Here is a 20,895-nt window from a genome sequence, read left to right as displayed (position 1 = left end):
AAAGAGCTGATCTTGCGAAGTCTGTCCCTCCTAGCGAGGGTCCCCTGTATTTATCATAATGCTTAAGCTAGCCAACGCTGCTGCCGCGGGCAGAGCAGAACTGGAGATGTGTGTGGGCCCCGTGTGTGTGTGCTTGAAGCGTCCCTTTGCCGGCGTTGACGCTGGCAGTGACGTTGACTACGATTTCTCCCTTTTCTCCTGTACTTTTGCCGATTTTTGCCGGCGACCGTACGTCGCGACACGTGGGACGAAAATTTCTTACACTCGCAAAAACGAATGTGCGCTGATCGAAAAATATGTTTATAAAATTGTAACGTCCTGTCGTCCACGGGTAGTCAGCGGGACGTCCAGGGTCTGTGCAGATATATTTATTTGGTTCAGGCGTGGTTGCTGTAAGAGATTCCGACCCCGTCCCAGAGTAGAACGCTAGAGGATTATGCCGTAAATGTATCTTAATGTTTATTTTCTTAAAAGGTACAATTTTCAATAATTTCATGCCGGATCTCGATTCTGGGGTACGCCGTAGTTCCGATTCGTCCTCCTCGTCCCGAGTGCGGCTGTCCGATAGGGGAATGCCGATAGTTCCGCCAGGGTATGGGCCTTGAAAGCCACCCAATAGCGAATGCGTTCGGACTCGAAAGTCGTCCACGAGAGAATGCGTTCGGACTCGAAAGTCAACTGAACCCACGTTTTTTGGACTCGAAAGTCAGCTCGGACTCGAAAGTCAGCAGAGAGACGTTATGGTCGGACTCGAAAGTCTGCAGACTCGGGGACTCAAAAGTCAGCAGAGAGCAGGGATCGTAACAGTTATAATTTTTATAATACAAATTATGAAATAAGAGTTATTTTACAATTATATAGAAAAAATAGGAAATTAATTCTTATTATTCAAGTGTTATAAAAAAGTTGTAGAATAATTATTATTTTTCAATTTGTATATAAAAGTTGAGTTATAACAGTTATTTTCAATTTTTAAAATAATAATTGAAAATTAAAATTATTTTCCAATTTTTATTTTAAAAATTGAAAATAATAATTATTTTCCAATTTTTATTTTAAAAATTGAAAATAAAAATTGAATCGCAATAACTTTCCAACGGAGCGGTATATCTTAAAGATTGGCATATATAATGATTCTACGCTTCAATACCTTTCGTTTGATGTATATATTGTGGTTATTGCATGTACACAAATATGTACATGAACATAAGTGCATATAATAAAAAATTCACCGTTTCACAAACAAACATGAATACTGAGATAATTACCCAGCTACAGGTAATAATATTTAAACATAAAGGTGACAATTTATTATATATATTTTTGTTATCTGCATTTTGGGCTTGCCATTTGTAAAAGGTATTTTAGTATCCTTGTTTGTTTGGGAAATGTAATAAGCATTACGTATACGCATATTTTTATGCATAAGCAATAACCACAATATATACATCAAACGAAAGGTATGGAAGCGTAGATTAATTATATATGCCAATCTTTAATGTATACCGCTCCGTTGAAGTTATTGCGATTCAACCCTCCCCGCTGGGTACCGGCTCCAGCAGAGTGGACCACGCCCAACGGCACATTGCCGGCCGCCTTGCTCCGCCGGATTCAAGGGCGGCTGGCGATACCAAGGCGACGGACGACCCGGATCTTGGAGGAGGAGGCGAGTCAACGCTTCCGCGTCCAAATAAATCGAAAGGGGAAAGTCATCGTCACTCTCCAGCCCTCCCGAAGATGGGATGGGGTGTGACGAAGTCACAAAAGCCCCTATTATAAATAATGTAAATATTAGTTAGGTTCATAGTTAAGTTTAGTAATTAATATAGGGAGATATATTAGGATCAGGCATATCATATACCACTGCACACACACACACATACACCCCTACACATACACCCCTATACACCCCCATACTACCCAAATCCGACGCCGAGGATAAGGAAGAGGAGGAGCTGAAGCTCACGCGGGCTGAGTGCGACGAGAAGCTTGGCATTCTGCTGGAGAAACTGCACAAGCAGATGCAGGATAAGCAGGTCCGCCATATCAACAACCGCATGCGGGAAATGGTCACCGAGATGAGGAGACTCAAATCCTGCATCGAGCAGTCGGTCGAGAAGGCTGTGGTCTCGGAGAGCGTTTGCAGTAAATGCGCCCAGGCCTCACCGGATGGGAAGTGCAGCGTGAACAAGGGGCAGCAGACGACTGCATTGAGGACGAAGAACCAGGCTGTCCAGACGGACCCACGGCGGGGACAAAGCCAACCCGAGGGTGCGGTCGAAACCCTGGATCGCCCCGGGCAGGCCCAGCAACCAGCTCGCAAACCGCCAGCCCGGACCACCGCCCGTGCAGCGGCGCGCATGGAGCCGGAACATCGGCAAGAAGGCTCGGCGAAGACCGCAGGGCCTGTTTCCGCTGTTTCCGCTGTGACTTCGTGGAGCACGGTAGTAAAGAAGAAGAAGCCGTCTCGCAGAACACGACCCGACGCAGTGGTAGTGGAGGCAGCAGGGAAGACCTACAACGAGGTCTTGGCAATGGTCACGAGAAGAGACGACAACCAACTGTCTGACCTGGGAAGCGCCGTAAACAGGGTTCGCCGTACGGCAAAAGGAAACCTACTCCTGGAGGTGGCAAAAGGCAGCAAGGGAAGCGCCGAGTCCATGAGAGACAGCATCTCCCGAGTCCTTGGGGACGCGGCGGAAGTACGGGCGCTGACCGAGGATTCGAAGGTCTGTGTCTTCGTATTAAGGGACCTCGACGCGATTACGTCGGAAAGCGAGATCCGAAACGCCTTCACAAAGCAGTACCAGCTTAGTGAAGGGGCAGTCAAGGTCCGAAGCCTCCGCCTCGGATACGGAGACTCCAAAACAGCGGTGATCAGCCTGCCTTGCTCTATGGCCAGAGAGGTAAGGAAAAGAGGCGAGATTCGAATAGGATGGACGCAGTGCAGAGTGCGTGAGCGCGAGGGCCCTCCTCGATGCTTTAGATGCCTGGAACTGGGGCATATCGCCAGCAGATGTAGGAGCCTTGTGGATAGGAGCGGCTGCTGCATCAGGTGCGGCGAAGCAGGACACTTGGCAGCCACGTGCAAGAAGGAGCCGGTGCACCCCCTCGGTAAGAGTGCTGGCGGCAGCGAGACCAACGGTCGATCCGGCAGCAGAAGCAGCCCGGTCGGAACTGGCGGTGAGGGCCCCCCAAGGATGTCATGCAATTGATTCAGCTCAACCTGAATCATTGCAGGGCGGCGCAGGATTTGCTGCAGCAGACGGTCCGCGAGGTATCAGCTGATGTTGCTTTTTTGAGCGAACCCTACAGGGAGAGGGAAGGAGCGGAGTGGGCCAGCGACCGCACTGGCAAGGCGGCCCTTTGGCTATGCGGCGACAGGCGACTTCGTATGTCCAGCATCCGGGAAGCCGATGGTTTCGTGCGTGCAGAAGTCGGTGGCTTTTGGATGTACAGTTGCTACCTTGCGCCTAGCCTGCCGTTGGAGGCGTTTAGCAGGATTCTCGACGAACTCTGCTACGACTTGCGCGGTAGGGCGAACGTAATAGTTGGAGGCGACTTCAATGCCTGGGCCCAGGAGTGGGGATCCACAGCGACCAACGCCAGAGGACGGGTGGTGCTAGAGGCGTTCGCCTCGACGGACGTTGTCCTCCTGAACCACGGAGAGAGGCACACGTTTGTCAGAGCGGGAGCTGCCTCGATCATTGACCTCACGTTTGCGAGCAGTGCAATCTCCCATAATGTCAAATGGGAGATCAGCGACGCATATACGGGGAGCGATCACGAGGCTATCCTCTGTTCGGTAGGAGAGTCCGAGAGTCCTCGCGCCGTGTTGAGACCCAACAAGGCATACCGACCGGACACGCTTTGCACACAGAAATTCACGGACGCACTGGAGGGCATGTCAGCTGATGAATCAGTTGGAGCGAACGAGTTGGCGAACCAGACCGCTGCACTTATGGAATGTGCCTGCGACAGGAGCATGCGGCTGAGAGGGGCGTTTCGGAGGAACAAGAGGCCTATGTTCTGGTGGAGCGACACGATAGCCGACCTCCGGTCCACTTGCCTTCGCGCGCGGAGACGTATGACGCGGGCTCGAGGCTCGTCCAGAGTCGCCGAGTGCAGCGAGGCATACAAAATGGCACGGAAGACTCTCAAAATTGCCATAAGGGACGCGAAGAGGGACAGCTTCCTGCGGCTCTGCGACGAAGCGGAAAACGACCCCTGGGGCGGAGCCTATAGACTGGTGGTCAAAGGGCTGAAAGCGGGTAGCACGGCCCCTTCTGACCCGGATACACTGGACGGAATAGTGCAAGCCCTATTCCCGAGGGGAGCACCGGTGACCCTGCAGAGCAGCGCTGTGAGTCATTCCAGCGACGCCTGGGCGGTTTCGGACGAAGAGGTGACCAGGATAGGACGGAGCGTACGCCCCAAAAAGACGCCGGGGCCGGATGCAGTGCCTAACCGTGCGCTGAAGCTGGCCATCGCGTTGCACCCAAAGGAGTTCGCCGGCCTATACTCAAGGTGCCTCGAGGAGGGTACCTTTCCAGAGAGGTGGAAGAGGCAAAGGCTTCTGCTGTTGGCCAAACCGGGCAAACCGCCTGGAGAGCCATCCTCGTATAGGCCAATCTGCCTTACCGACACCACGGGCAAGGTGCTCGAGAAGATAATAGCCGCAAGGCTACATGCCGCCATCGAGAGGGCCGGAGGCCTCTCGCCGAGCCAGTTCGGCTTCAGAAAAGGGAAGTCAACGCTGGACGCAATCGAGGCGGTGAAGGAGACGGCGGGATCTGCGATCGCGGGAAAGAGGTGGGAAGGCGGTTCCAAGAAATACTGTCTGGTGGTCACGCTGGACATTAGGAACGCCTTCAACACTGCCGACTGGAACCGGACGCTGGAGTCCCTCGCTGCGCTGAACATCCCAGGGTACCTACTGGAGATAGCTAGGAGCTATTTCAGCCAGAGGGTGCTCATTGTGGACACGGATGTGGGTTCCAGAGTATACGAAGTCTCAGCCGGAGTCCCTCAGGGCTCCGTGCTGGGACCCCTGCTCTGGAACACCATGTACGATGGGGTCCTGCGATTCCCGATGCCCAGCGACACCAAGACAGTTGGCTTCGCGGACGACATAGCCGTGGTTGTAGTCGCGAAGGAGCGGGCGGCTGCGGAGGAAAAAGCGAATGGCGCGATCAGAGCAATCGAGGCGTGGCTCTCGAACGCTGGCCTGGAGTTAGCAGCGCACAAGACGGAGGCAGTCCTGATTTCGAGCAGGAAAAAAATCGAAACGGCGGAGGTCCTGGTCGGAGGAACGGCCATAAAATCCCAGAGGGCCATCAAATACCTGGGTGTCCTCCTCGATACAAGGCTGTCCTTCAAAGAACACCTCCAGTACGCCCAAAAGAAGGCCAGTGGGACGGTTGGAGCACTTTCTCGGATGCTGCTGAACACCAGGGGACCTAAGCAGAGCACAAGGAGGCTGCTGACCAGCGTCATCACCTCCCAATTGCTGTATGCGGCACCAGTGTGGGCGTTGGCGGCTGGAAAAAGTCTTATATGCGGGGTATCGAGTCAACGTATAGACTCTGTGCCATTCGAGTGGCGAGCGCCTTCCGAACCATCTCGGACCACGCGGTGCTGGTGCTAGCAGGACTGGTCCCTCTGAAGGAGCTGATCCGCGAGAAGGCGGACATTCGTGCCGTGATACGCGGCCAGCAGGGTGCCGATACGGTCTCGAAGGCCGAGCTGAAAAGCGCGGCCAGAAAAAGGAGCTACGGAAGCTGGCAGGCCCGGTGGGATGCCTCGTCCAAAGGTCGCTGGACCCACAGGATGATCCCCAACATCGAGGCCTGGATGGAGCGGAAGCACGGACAGGTAGACTTTTACCTGACCCAGGTGCTGAGCGGGCATGGATGCTTCCGTAGCTACCTCAAGAGGTTTGGCCACGACGCGGAGGAAAGCTGCCCAGAATGTGGATCCGGGATAACAGAGGATGCAGCCCACGTCATCTTCGATTGCCGCCGGTTCGACGAGGAAAGGGACGAGCTGGAGGCGATAGCAGGTGCAGCCATCAGTGCGGATACGCTGGTGCCGCTGATGCTGGCGGACCCGAGGACATGGGAGGCGGCGGCAGAGTTCGCTGCCAAGCTGATGAGATCTCTCAGGGCCCTGGAGAGATCGAGGAAGGAGCAGACTGGCTGAGCGGCTTACCGATGTGCGAAGCATTGCTTTGCGGCCGTACCGCACACTCGCGGGCCCCTTGCCCTGTCATACTCATTGTTTTGTTACTCGTTAGTGAATTGTAAAAAGTAAAAACCCCTTGTTGTGTAATAAATGAATACAACAAAAAAAAAAAGCACCCCTACATACACCACACACGCACACAGAAAACCGTAGATTTAACAGCACGAAGCCCGATCTTTATTTTGCCCAAGAAGGGCCAGATTACAAAGTAATTAGACAACAGCAACACGCCATTTTTTAGGGAACGACTGTAGGCCTACGTCAACTGGCCGCACTTAAACAGTCGCTGCCGCGCTCCAAGCATTTCCCCTCTCCGCTGCCGACGCAAGCCGACGCGACAGCGGCAGAGGCAGCGACATTTCCCCTCCGGGAATAAATATTATGCGAAAGGTCAAAAAAAAAAAAAAGAAAGGTCCCCTCCGGGACGACAACAACGATCGGCATGTAAACAAGCACGATCAAAACATAAACAAGCACGATCAAAACGTATACAAGCACGACCAAAACATAAACAACACGATCAAAACATAAACAAAGACGACAACAAAGCCGACGACAGAAAGCTGCGCTGCCCGCTGAAAAGATGTGTCTTAGGCCGGGGTAAACCTCAGCGGCCCAGGATTCCTCTCCAGAAATATTTATATTTTTAGAGACGGCCAGGACATGGACGCCGAATTTTAATGATTTTTCTAGGGGGGGGGGGCAAAATGGCAGCGAAAAGGGGCTCGTTTTCAAAAGGGGAACTCTGGCTTCGGGAGAATGGGAATCGTGGACGGTCACCCTGTCGATGGCCAGGTGCTCCTCCGTTTTCCTGCGCCCGCTCGGTTGCCCAGCAGCGGCGACTCTTTCGATCGGCAAAATCTCCGCCGCCCGGGGTGACCCAGCGGCGATGGCGGGCAAAATGCAGATCGGAGGGGAAAGGGAGAGGGGAAGGGGAAACCTAAAACACGTGGTCACCCTGGCGATGGCCAGGTGCTCCTCCGTTTTCCTGCGCTCGCCCGGTTGCCCAGCAGCGGCGACTCTTCCGATCGGCAAAATCTCCGCCGCCCGGGATGACCCAGCGGCGATGGCGGGCAAAATGCAGATCGAAAGGGAAAGGGAGAGGGGAGAGGGGAAAATCTGTGAGCACGTGCCGGCGGCGGTGAACTCGTAGCTCGGGAAAACCCAGCAGCCCCGATGCCCACGCCAGATCTGCGCCCGGGAGAACCCAGCGGCGACAAATCCCGCTCCCGTCCCGCTTCTCCGGCCCGGAGCTTGCCCAGCGACCACGCGGAGTTGGTGTGGGATAACCCAGCCACCAGCTCGGCGGGAGGGGATCACTTTGGCACGCGTCAGAATAAGGGTTGACGGTTACTACGCGGAGTTCGGCGTGAGAGAGAAAGAGAAAGAGATATGACTTTGATCTTCATTCTTTATTGCTTAACTATTTGGTACAATTATTTCTAACTTTGGCTACGGCTACAATGCCCTGCCTGGCCCTACGCCACACTCCAAGGATCTGCCCTCACATGGCACTCGGCCGGCTCACCTGCTATTATCGGTGGGCTGGGACACGTGTCCGGCAGCCTGGTATGATAATGCACACGCGGGTCCTTTTGGACTTAGCCGTCGGTTTGTAATAGTTTCGAGTCGCGGGGACTAATTTCGATCGCTCACGTTCGCAGTTGTCGGAGAAGTGATCGCGGTCGCGGCTTGCAAAGCCCTTGTCGCCTCGTCTCTGCCAAAAATGTCCGGGCAGCGCAGCTTTCGGCCGCCGGCTTTGTTATTGTTATTGTTTATGTTTTGATCGGCATGTAAATACGCACGACCAAAACGTAAACACGCACGATCGTCGGAGGGGAAATGTCGCTGCCTCTGCTGCTGTTCGCGTCGGCAGCGGAGAGGGGAAATGTCTTTAGCGTGGTCGCTACAGTTCGTGTTGAAAAAATGTATACGCCTGTGCGTTGCGGCCTTAATCTAAATCTAATTGGGCCCTTCTTGGGCAAATTAACTTTGGCTTCATGCCCGCTTAAATGTGCAGTTGTGTGTGTGTGTGTGTGTGGGTGTGTGGGTGTGTGATATGGCTAATCCTAACTTATTTCCCTATACTAATTACTAACTTAACTATAAACTTAACTAATATGTACATAATTTACAAATAGGGTGTTGTGACATCGTCACACCGCAAAATTCCGGGCAGAATTAGGCCACAAGGGCTCTGCCCGAACTTGGCCTCATTCACTTCTCTGACGACAGCAAACGCGATCGGTCAAACTCGGTCACCGCGACAAGTCCAAAAGGACTCGAAACCATCGAAGCTAGTACCCAAGTCCCAAAAGGACACGCGAGTGCCTAAGGAGCCTTCGGCTGACGGACACGTGTTCTCGCCCACCGACAACAGCGGGTGAGCCGGCTGAGAGCCATGTCAGGGTAGCTTTCTGGAGTGTGGCGTAGGGCCAGGCTAGGTGCCGTTAGCCGTAGCCAAATCTAAGTTAGGAATAAATGGTCAAAACCAAATACAGCTAAGCAATAAAATGAAGACCAAAATAGTATCGCTTTCTCCCTCTCACGCACACCGAACTCCGCGTAGCAACAATCAACCCTTATTTTGACGCGTGCCAAAGTGTACCCCTCCCGCTCACTCACTCGCCGAGCTGGTGGCTGGGTTCCCCGCACCAACTTCGCGTGGCCGCTGGGCAAACTCCGGGCCAGAGCAGCGGGACGGGAGCGGGATTTGTCGCCGCTGGGTTCTCCCGGGCACAGATCTGGCGTGGGCATCGGGGCTGCTGGGTTTCCCGGGCCACGTGTTCATCGCCGCCGGCGCGTGTTTCCAAGTTTTCCCCTCTCCTTTCCCTTTCGATCTGCATTTTGCCCGCCATCGCCGCTGGGTCATACCGGGCGACGGAGATTGTGCCGATCGAAAGAGTCGCCGCTGCTGGGCAACCGAGCGGCCGCAGGAAACGGAGGAGCACCTGGCCGCCGCCAGGGTGATCGCGCGCTCTAAGGTTTCCCCCTCCCCTCTCCCTTTCCCTTTCGATCTGCATTTTGCCCGCCATCGCCGCTGGGTCATACCGGGCGGCGGAGATTTTGCCGATCTAAAGAGTCGCCGCTGCTGGGCAACCGAGCGGGCGCAGGAAACGGAGGAGCACCTGGCCATCGCCAGGGTAATCGCGTCCAAGGTTCCCATTTCATCAAGTCAGACTTTTCCCGTTGAAACGAGCCCCTTTCGCTGCCATTTTGCCCCTAGGTAATTCAATAAAATTCGGCGTCCATGTTCTAGCCGTCTCTAAAATATAAATATTTCTGGAGAGGAATCCTGGGCCGCTGAGGTTTACCCCGGCCCAAGACACATCCTTACAAAGCAAAACGGATAAATAAATATAATAAATATGTGCATATGAATAAATAAATAATTAAAAAATATATATATTTATACAAATATAATTAAATAAAAAAATAAAAAGTGGGCATTATTTCTGGGGCCGCAGTCTCCCTGGGCTCGGTGGTGTGTTTGGAGGTTGGAACCTCAGGCTTGGGTACCCGGCTTTGAAATATGAATTTCGGGTCGGAACTTTTAGTTTCTACGCAAACAAGTCTCTTAGTTTTGAAGTTATAAAACTATAAACTTTTCCTGAATGCCCTCACTGTTATATATGGCGGAACGGGCCGGATCGGACGACCATATCATATAGCTTATTTCAGAATTTCGGTTTTAATTCTATGAAAATCGAACGAATATATCACATACCTCTCATAGGAACGATCGGGACATTAATAGAAACAATTATAACTTAGTTTATTTTTAACGTATTTTCATACTTTTTAAATTTCAGCATTTCGGTTTTAATTTTATGAAAATCTGACGACTATATCATACTATTGCTATAGGAACGATCGGCAAATTAATAGAAGAAATTATAACTTCATTGTTTTTCAGAGTATTTTTATCTACTGTGAGATATAAGTTTTTTTATTATTTTAGAATTTCGGTCTTAGTTTTATGAAAATCTGACGACTTTATCATTTAGCTACCATAGAAATAATCGGTAGATGTACAGAAAAATGGAAAGCTGCGAGTGTAAAACAGTAACTGTCAAACTGTAAATCTAGGCATAGGTAAAATTTAATTGTTGAGGACGGCGCTTCTTCCCTTGGAAAAAGTGGCGGTTGTGGCTGGAGGAAAAATTCCCGTCCGCATTACTTCGCTAAAGCTAAAGCGGGAGATCGGCAGCGGACGATCGAGGAATTCGGCAACGAAGCCCGAGTCCCGCGCTAGAGTACGAGCGTGGGAGAGCAAGAGGGGCGAGAGCGGAACGCTCAGCCAGCAGTGGGCAGTGGGTCCGTTGTCATTATGGCTGATGACAGGCGCCGGACACGACCCATCCGAAAACAGTGCACTGGGCCACCGGGAGTCCCCCGTGAATTTTGAGGAAACCCGGCTGCATTACACGAGGATGCATGTCTGCACCCAGGACCACGGAGATCGTCGCGGGTAAATAGAACCGCTCGTCGGCTAGCGTGATGTCCCGGAAGTGGGCCCGCACCGCCTCGCTCAGCTTACGGACTGGTGTGTAAATGCGCACGTGAGGTTCAATCTTGAAGGCGACGTCGAGATGGACATTGTTATCGGCCTTGGATCCCACGGTGGCCGAACGAGGGCAGACGAGGGCCGAAGAGCAGCTGGAGTGCCGGACGAGGAGCTGCTGAAGAACTCCGGGGCCGGGCGCCGGCGCTCCGGGACCGTCGCGCCTCCTGACGCGACTGGCGCGGATCCAGTGGCTACTCGGAGAGGTGCAACAACGTGTGCTACGAACGGTTTGACACGATGGAAATTCGTGTCGAGAACACCGACACGCCGCTCGTATCTGCTGTAGAAACTTGGCTTCAGAGCGCCAGAAGAGATCCGAAAATATTATTCTTAGCGCCGTCCAGCTGCAGCCCGGACCTGGAAGACGCTCGAATGGACAGAGTGTACAGCTTGATGGATTGAGCGGCTACTGTCTCATTGAGATCATCAACTTGGGTCTGGACTGGCTTGAATGGTGGGTTGATTTGATGGAAAAGTCTCTCCGTAAGAAAGGTGGTCTTGGAATCACAGTCGATCAAGGCTCCCGCTTGGTAACTGCGTCCTAGATGGCAAATGTTAATAAGGGCACACTTGCACATCAGAGTGATCGCCCCTGCCTCGTGGATTAGGCGCGGGTCGAGGTCTGGCTGGCGGACTTGGTGCGGTCGCGGATGGATTACCGCGTTGCAGGAGGGTGTGATGACGGCTGTGGCACGTAAAGCAGCTATGAGCATTAGTGCAATCCCGCTGCTGGTGCCCTCGTGCAAAACAGTTCAGCAAACCTGCAGTCTTCTAATGTAGTCGGATGACGCTCTGTCAGAAACCCGTCTAAGTTATTCCATGTAGGGATTTCTGCCTTTTTGTGAATGGATTGCTCCCACGTAGAAAGTGTGATTTTGGGAAGCCTTAGGGAAACCATATACACTAGGAGACAATCCCACGCCTCGATTTGAATAGAGAACATCTCAAAGGCTGTCAGGCTACTTTGGATGGTGCCTTGTAGCTCTTTCAGACAGCCTGAATGTTGAAGAGAATTTTCAACTGGCTGTTAACCAATAACCGCCGATTTTCAAAGCGGTCGGTGAGGCTTCTCCATGTGGAGATGAAGCGGGGCTTTGGAAACGATGGCGTGCGCTTCGCCACTTGTTTTGGATAACAAGTGGAACAACTTCTCCACCGGTGTGAGCCACGAGTTGTGGATATATATCGCAGTAAAAAGGTCTTTAAAGGTGGGCCACCGAAGATAATCACCAGTGAAAACTTCGGTGTGACGGAATCCTGAGTGAAATGGGAGGCGGGAGGCGATGTCTAATGCGGTTTCAGCCATCTTGGATACCGACCGAGTAAGTCTGGATGAGGGACCGGGGGAGGTGTCGAATGCCTCTTGACTTTTTGCCCTTGGAATGGCAGAGCCAGGCTTTGTCTGTAATTGAGAAGGCTGAGGAGATACGGACTGGGACCTTTCCAGACTAATTAATGGGATCGGAGGAAGATTCTTCTCGTCTCCCGTGGGCATTCTTGAACTCGAATGGGTCGCCGATCAGTTGGTTGCCGCAGAAAAATGGACGAGTCCCGGAAACAATAATTCGAAAACGTGACGGAAAAACAAGTTAACCTGGGATCACTTTGGCACAGGAGACGAAATAAGAAATGCCAGAAGCAGCGGAATTGTAGAAATTTATGCAGTACAAAAAATCGCAGAAAATACCGCACCCGGAGAGAATACAATGTGCTCGCTTACGGTCACACTGCCAGTGGATGCCGCGGGTGAATTCGAGAAATAAACGCCGGGCTCAGGTTCTGAGAGCCTCGGGCACCACCGAGCAAAAAAATTGACGAAAACTCGTGAAGGAGGAAATCACTCGAGTAAGGGCGTCAGGCGCCGACTTGGACAAAAAATAAATAAAACAACGAACGTCGACCGTAATGTCGAGGAACAAAAATTCTGTATTTAGGTGTCTCGGATGAGAAAGTTGTATCCGGCTTTGGTCGGCTCAGAACAGGACTACACAGCGACCCACGAATGTTTGGTTTCTTCCCGCAATAATGAATTAATCCACCAATAATTCGAAAAAAAAATTTTTGGCCGCAAATAATTATTTAATAATTTGGAAAATTATTGGCCGTATATAATCAATTAACATTCGGAAAATCATTGGCCACAAATAATTAATTAATAATTCGGAAAATTATTACGGAGCCGGAAATGTGGAATTAAAACCTTGGCTTTCGTTTGGAAGAACACGGGCACTGGGTTCTGCCGCCGGCAAAACAACCCCAATAAAAAACACGGCCGCTGGCGGTTAATTTGGAAAAGGCGAAAAAAAAACACACTCGTAGTCGCGCCCGTGAATTGATTTGCCGTTTTGTCATAAACGTTTGTTGTTTTGTCGAGGTTTTTGTATATATATATTTTAATTGAATTTATTTACATTTTTTATAATTTATTTATGGGTCGTTCCTGTGTGGGAGGCAGAAAATATATATATTATGGGCATGCATGCATATGGACATATATGTGTATGTGTAGGGCTTTTATTGCACAGTGGAGCTTCGAGAAGTGCACTGTATTTAGATTGGCGGAACAGCACAAATTATGTGGAGAAAAAAAATGGTACACAAAAAAATCGCGGCAGCGGCGAACTGTTTGGCGGACAGGGAACTCTCGAAACAATTACTTTCCGGATGCCTAATATTAGTTATGCCTTTCTTATCCTTCACCACAAAATTTCACTTTGCCTTTTGGTTTTCGCGGAGATGCCGATATTTGGCGCGCGAGTATGTGTGTATGTACACCGGAGAAACGGAGGAACCGAGAATCGAAAGAGGCGGAGGCGGATAGAAAATTTCCACAAATTGACGAGAACTGCTATTGTGTCAGGAAAACTCGGACTTGGAGTCGACACGGAAAATCTTGCAGCAGCGTGAACGAAATTGAAAGTTCGGACCACTGAAAAAATATCCGGAATACAAAAAATCCGGTTCAAAGGACCAAAATGTTGGGGGCGGCGCTTCTTTGCCTTGTATAAGTAAAACAGTGCTGTTGATCAGGAGGAAAATTCCCACGGCGCAAGCATAAAGTAGACCAGAAAAACAACGGGGGCGTCGCACAGTAGCGCCTCTCGAACAAAAGCCGTTTAAAAAAATAGGAAATAGTTTTAAGCGATACAAATTCGACAGAGAATTTCCCAGGGATTTAAAATCTGTAACCAAAAAAATGTTCAGATTTTTTTTTGTGCAAGATATGAGCATTCAAAGTCGAAATTGTTAGCCGTGTATGCGTCATACAACAAAAAATAGGTAAATTAGTCGAATTTCAGGTATAATTACACAAAAACAACATAACCAATGGTCATGATTTTTTTTTAATGACAGTTACATTCATTAACTCTTATCCTAATTTCAAGAAATTGTAGTTTTGTGTGGTACAGGTAAATCGCTACCTGTCAGGTGTCTATTATTTTCACCTTTTTAGTAGTCTACAACTTCTGAAGCTGCCCAGAGTAGGCAACTACACTATGACTACGCACTGCGTTTATCTTTCATAAATCAGAATCCGTTTAGATCGGCTGCGACTCTGGCAAAAAAGCGAAGCAACTCAGCGCTAAATATACCAAAATACCGACACAATTTGCTCCATGGCTATGGGGAGTTCCGCCGACGCGACCTTGCTCTTATGGAGGTTGAGCTGCAGCACCCTGAGTGTCATGGGTACTGGGCTCACCTCCATACGACGGGTTGACTACTACGGTCAGGTCACCGTCCTCCTTCGTCGGGTTCATCCATCGTCATTTCCCGGTCGGCATCCACGATGGTTTCCAGACCTAGGTCCTTCTCCACCACATCTGCCTTCAGGGTGTGAGCATCCTTACCCCCGGGGTGGCGCTTTTTGAGGCGCAGGTATACGCTACCCATGCCCCACGTCATCTTCCCGTATCTGGGATAAAGGATGTCCTCTGCCTCCTTGTTTATCTGGAGGACTGCACTTTGGCCCCCTGCTTGGGTGATGGGGCCGCAACGTGCAGAACCTTCCAGTCCGCGGTTGGGATATCCGGGTTCTGACGCTGCAGCAGCTTCAGCGCCCGGTCCGCTTGGATTGCGATGGGGAAGAGTACCTTCGCTTTTGGAAGACGCAGCAATCGACTGGTGGATCTGCTTCCCTGTCAAAAAAGACAGTTGGGCAAAGCTGACATCAGAGCTGGTGGAGTACTTCTTACCACGAAGGTACAAGGAGCAGTTGAGGGAGAAAATTGCGCAGCGTAAGCAAGAAGAGTGGGAGTCGGCGAGGGAATACGCAATGAGCTTAAGGCAAATGATGAGATTTGCAGATTTAACAGAGGAGGAAAATTTGGACCGTATCTACGTAAATTGTAAAAGCGAGATAAAGTGGTATACGAGAAGATCGGAATTTAAGACACTTATCGAATTCCTCAAACTGGCGGAAATAGTCGAGATAATAGAATCGGAATCGGTTTTCGACCAGGCACAGCAAAGACTCACCCCGGAGATCAGCGAGGGATATAAGGAGTGCTGTGGAACTGCGACGATGGGACCAGAGCAGACAGGCCAGGAGATTCAAGACCCGTATAACACACTCGGAATTCGAAAGAGCGAGTTGTATATGCGGTCAACCGATGGACAAGGGGACACAGAACAACCAAAGGAAGCCGAAAGGGAGGTCGATCAAGACGGTATGGACACGGGAATCATGGACCAATCAAAGGAGGTTGCCATGTGGGCAGAGGAACAGGAGCGGAAAAGACGGCGAGAGCAGGAACGTTACGGAGTGGAGCATGAAGGGCAAGACAGAAAGGAGCAGACGATGGCAGAAGTAGAGGCAGGGGCAAAACTGCAACGAGCAACCCCAGGCAACGATGGCACGGTGATACAGACAACGGAAAGGGGCAAGAGGAAATGGCAACGGACAAGTTCATCAGGAGAACTAAGGTCATACGGCACGGGACTTGCCCAAGAAGATGAACCGGGAGAAAAATGGAAGATACAACGGCAGGTGGTACAATCGGAGGGCACCACCGGATCCTGGAGAAGCGTATTCGACAGAGGAAAATGATTACGGTGCGGTATCACACCGCCTCCGAAGCGAGGGGGGAGTGTGACGCGCAGACGCGCACAAATATATACGTAAGATATAAAATAAGGAATACACAATAGAAAACAATGAATATAGAATATGGAATAGATTTGAATTGAATGAGCGCGCGCGCCATGATCGCGCCCAAATGGTCACACTGGCCCAGGAAGGGCCTGGCCACACTATTATGGCAAAATATCTTCGGGTGCGGCGGTCACACTCGACCCTGCCAGAGCCCTATATAAGGCGAGCCTCAGCCCTTGGAAAGCATTCAGTTTTTCGGCCAGCGATCGGCCAAGTCCTCTACCCGGAGCTAAGGGGAAGCCAACAGGAAGGAGTCACCCAAGGAGCACGGTTAAGTAAGGTATATTGGTAAGCGGTAACCCATAGTCGGACCCCGACCATATCTTACGTCTATAACTTGTGGAAGACCTTAGGGACTCTCTGTACGTCTCAATATTGGAAGACCTAAGGGCCTCCCTATAAGTCTCTATATATCTTGGTAGACCTTAGGGCCTCCGTGCACTTCTCAAACTTAGAAGACCTAAGGACCTCTAACAACTTCTCTCTTTTAGAAGACCTTAGGCCCTCTAACAACTTCTCTCTTTTAGAAGACCTTAGGGCCTCTACAAACTTAGAAGACCTTAGGGCCTCTACAAACTTCTCTCTTTTAGAAGACCTTAGGGCCTCTACAAACTTCTCGAACTTGGAAGACCTTAGGGCCTCTCCCAAACTTCTTGAACTTGGAAGACCTTAGGGCCTCCCCAACTTCTCAATCTTCGACGACCTTAGGGCCGCTACACACTTCTAAAGATTGGAAGACCTTAGGGACTCCACAAATCTGCTCACTAACTGGAAGATCTCAGGGTCTCCGCTAACAAGTTATTCCACTAACTGGCAGACCTGAGGGCCTCCACCAGTTATTCTCACTCTAGGAGATCTGAGGGGCATCCGCGCATCGACGTTTCACCGACACTGTCGACCCGAGCGGGAAGGATGAACCTGACCCTGAAGTGCGGCATTCCAGAGCGACTACCCGCGGCAGCAGGCTAAATCCAATCTTTTGAACAGTTGTAATATTCGAGGCAATAAACATATAATTATAGTTACGGCATATTTCTCGGCGTTCTACTCTGGGACCGGGTCGGCATCTCTTTCAGCAACCACCTCAGACAACAAATAAATTTCTGAGACGAACCCTGGCCATCCTTGAGCCCCGAGGAATGACCTAACCGTCACAACTGTAACCGTCAAACTGTAAACATAATAAGTATAGGTAAAATGTAATGAAACTTTGTTTTGTATGTGTTTTCAGCATTTTATTTATGCTATGTATAAATATACAAATTTTATATATTTTTTAATTATTTAACCAGAATGGCTCGATTCTTAATGATCCAATTGCAATCTGCAAGGGTATACAAACTTCGGCGTGCCGAAGTTCCTTCCTTCTTGTTTAATACAAAAATTAACAAAAATTGTATAAATGCTGTGTTATTATATGGTATTTAATTCATTAAGCTAACTTTAACCGTTTCGCCACAACATTTTGTTGTAAAGTGGGCATTTTTGCACTGAATTAACCTGATTTATTACTAAGGGGATATGGGTTCTAGATGTTAGTCGAGGAACGTGGAAATTGAGCTGCCCTAAAAGAAAGGGGCTCTCAACATCACCGTTTATTAGGTTATTAAGGAATACGACACCAAGCATCGTTCTACGGTTAGCTAGCGAGGGTAAGTTAATTAATATAAGTCTACTAGAATAGGATGGTAGTCTCTCATCAGCAGCCCAGGGTAGGCCTCGGAGGGCGAAAAGTAAGAAGTTCTTTTGTGGTGAATCGAATTCCTTCGACCACCTATTAATAAAACCGAGCATGACTCTGGCTTTATCAACCATGCACGAGATATGTTAAGAGAACGAAAGTTTAGGGTCTAAGCGAACGCCTAAATCATCAACAAGAGATATTCTTTCAAGAACGCAATCATTTAGCATATAAGTGGCAAACTGGGGAGTGACACGTGAAAATGTCATCAGCTTGCATTTAGAGCTATTGAGATGTAATAAATTAGCACGACACCATGCTTGAAAGTTATTAAGATCCGATTGCAGGTCTGACTGGCAAGAGCTGTCCTTATACTGCAAACATAGTTTAAATAAGTAATATTTATTATTTGAATTATAAATATAATACTTATAATTTCAATTTAATTTAGCACTTATCGGTGCACAATATTTTTGGTTAACCTGTTTTTAGCTTACACAAATATATTCGACGGTTTTCCTACACATGAGAATGCTATGAAAACACGGATTTTCCAAATGTAAACCACAAATGAACATTTGATCTTGAGACTTATTTATAGATGCGGCAAAAGACAAACGAGTTGGAAACTGTAGCCTTTTGAAGGGTATGGTAGAATCTGACGGTATCATTGGAATACGTGGCAACAAACCACTGTTCCTTTAAACTTCCCAGTTAAAATGGTTTCTTCAAGAATATTTCCGGTGATCGTTTTGATGACCAAACGCGTACCGTTGCATACTTGACGTGGTATATCTAGTGAATTTAAAAATTCAGTTGGAAAATTCACACTTTTATTTTCATCAACAACAGTATCGATTGATTTAAAAATAATTCCATTGTATGCAAGATAGCGTTTTGTTATGATCTGATTCTTTTTTGTTATACTACGTTTTATAGTGTCGAACGGGATAAAAAAGTAAAGGTACCTCCCTACCCATTTTCACCCAAATCTGTTCTGCCGCTCTTGAGTTTTTAGTGGTGTAACTAACACGACTTTCTTTTATATATGTAAAAAAGGGTATTGAACGGAGCAGGCTAAGAGCTGGGAGGTGACAGGGGACACAGGCAGTAAAGCAGGCAGTAAAGCAGTTCAGATACGACAGCAGAAAGAACAAAAACGAAAGCTGAAAAGCAAAAAAGCAGAGAAGACGCAAAACTTGCAATAATTAAAATAAATATAATTAAGAAAAGAAAGTCAGAGAGAAAGTCAGAGAAAGACGTATTTTTATGACCGCTCCGTGAAAATAATTAAAATCCTTTGTAATCTCACTTATTGTGGTGGAAAATACATTTAATTCCAAAAATCACTCAGTTTTTTATCTGAACCGATTGAAAAACACTTTAAAAAAAACACTATAAAAATAATTAAAAGTGCAAAAATAATTTTTGTTTGCGCGCGAAGTAACAAGCAAACGAAACATAAAACACTCAAACAGAAGTGGGCAAGGAAGAACACAGAAGACAAAGCATAATCCGTCGCACGCACACAAACAAATGGCTCCAGCACCCAAGCGCCAGCGTGAAGCTACGTCCACGGACTTGAAGAAGGATCGACCCTCTGATGCACCGTGTCCTAAATTACTGGACATCATCGAGAGCAAGCTAGCCGAACAAACAGCCAGTATATCAGCCACAATAACTGATGCGGTTCAAACATCCGAAAGCCGCATACTACAAGAGCTGGGCGAAAAGGTAAATGTGATGAGTGAGACCATTGAAAAACTCACTCAAAGGGTGCTCCAGCTGGAAAGAGAAGTCGCCGGTGTGGAGCAGCTGAAAAAGCGGTTGTTGCAGCTGGAGGCCTCTGCTCAGGAGGCTCAACATTTGGGTGGGCGTCTCGGAGAAGTGGAGGCTCAGGTGGCTACTCAGGCTAACGCCTGCATCGCGGCAGACTTGCGAGTCCACGGAGTCCCCTATGGTGAAGGCGAAAATTTAAAAACTTTGATTCACTCCCTATGCTTCAGCCTGAAACTCACGCCACCGCCTAAGATCCGCGATATTTTCCGGATAAAGCCGCGGAGATCTAATCCAGCCGTGGATCCGGCCATTATTATTAAATTTGAACACGTGCGAGATAAGGCCGCGATGCTGCGTGCGGCTGGTGCATACCGAAAAGAATTTAAGCAGCCACTAAACCTAAAACTTTTGGGTATCAATTCCCCGGCAGCCCTCTACTTAAATGAGCAGCTTTCAAGAGAGAACTATGCTATCTTCAAAGAGGCCATGCGCTTAAAAAAGCTTAAGCGTCTGCACTGGGTGTTTACACGACGGGCGGTCGTCCATGTCACCCAATACGAGGGAGCCGACGCAGAGATAATGCGAATTGATAGCATGCAGAAGCTCCACGACCTGCAAGCTAATACATCGCTATCTCTGGATATCTCGTCTGCTGGAAATGCCGAAGAGCAACTAAGAGAGGGAACTCTTTTTCGTTAGTATTTGTCTCTTATGTAGGTTTAATAGGCTAAGTTCTTTAAGAGAGATCAGTTTAATAGAATTCTTTTGTAATTATTTTATAGTTCTTAAATTGCGTGTGTGTTTAATTTATTATTTTAATTCAATAGCTTTGATTTAACAGCATCCAGAGCGAGTAGTAGTGCAATAATTAGGGTTCTTGCAAAACAAAAAGAAGGGTTGCGTATATGCCATATTAACGCTCAAAGCTTATGCAAAAAAATTGATGAGTTCCGGTATTTGTTTATTAAATCTAATGTTGATGTTGTGTGTGTTAGTGAAACTTGGTTTGTCCCTCAACTTAGTGATGTCCTAGTTGAATGTGAAGGTTATGACCTTTATAGATCTGACCGCGAGGGGCATGCTGGAGGGGTTGCCATCTATATTAGGAAAACTTTAAAAACCAAATTAGTAATCAAACAACCCTCTGGCAGTTCAATAGAATATCTTTTCCTGGAAGTACATGGGCGTGGAAACTCATCGAATATGCTCATTGGATGTGTCTACAGGCCACACAGAACGATTGACTGTAGTGAATTTATTGACGAGTTATCTTCTTTATGTTCTGAATACTCTGACGTTTTAATAACTGGGGACCTGAATAGTAATATGCTAAGGGAACGACAATTAAACTCTGAAATGGAAAGTCTTGGACTACAACTAGTAAATAAGACTCTACCAACACATTTTACGACGAATTCAAATACACTTCTAGATGTTTTCTTTGTCAGCAATACAGACAGAATTCTTCTT

Source organism: Drosophila kikkawai, chromosome 2L (assembly GCF_030179895.1).
Source record: "Drosophila kikkawai strain 14028-0561.14 chromosome 2L, DkikHiC1v2, whole genome shotgun sequence".
Classification (NCBI taxonomy): domain Eukaryota; kingdom Metazoa; phylum Arthropoda; class Insecta; order Diptera; family Drosophilidae; genus Drosophila; species Drosophila kikkawai.
This window is presented reverse-complemented; position numbering follows the sequence as displayed.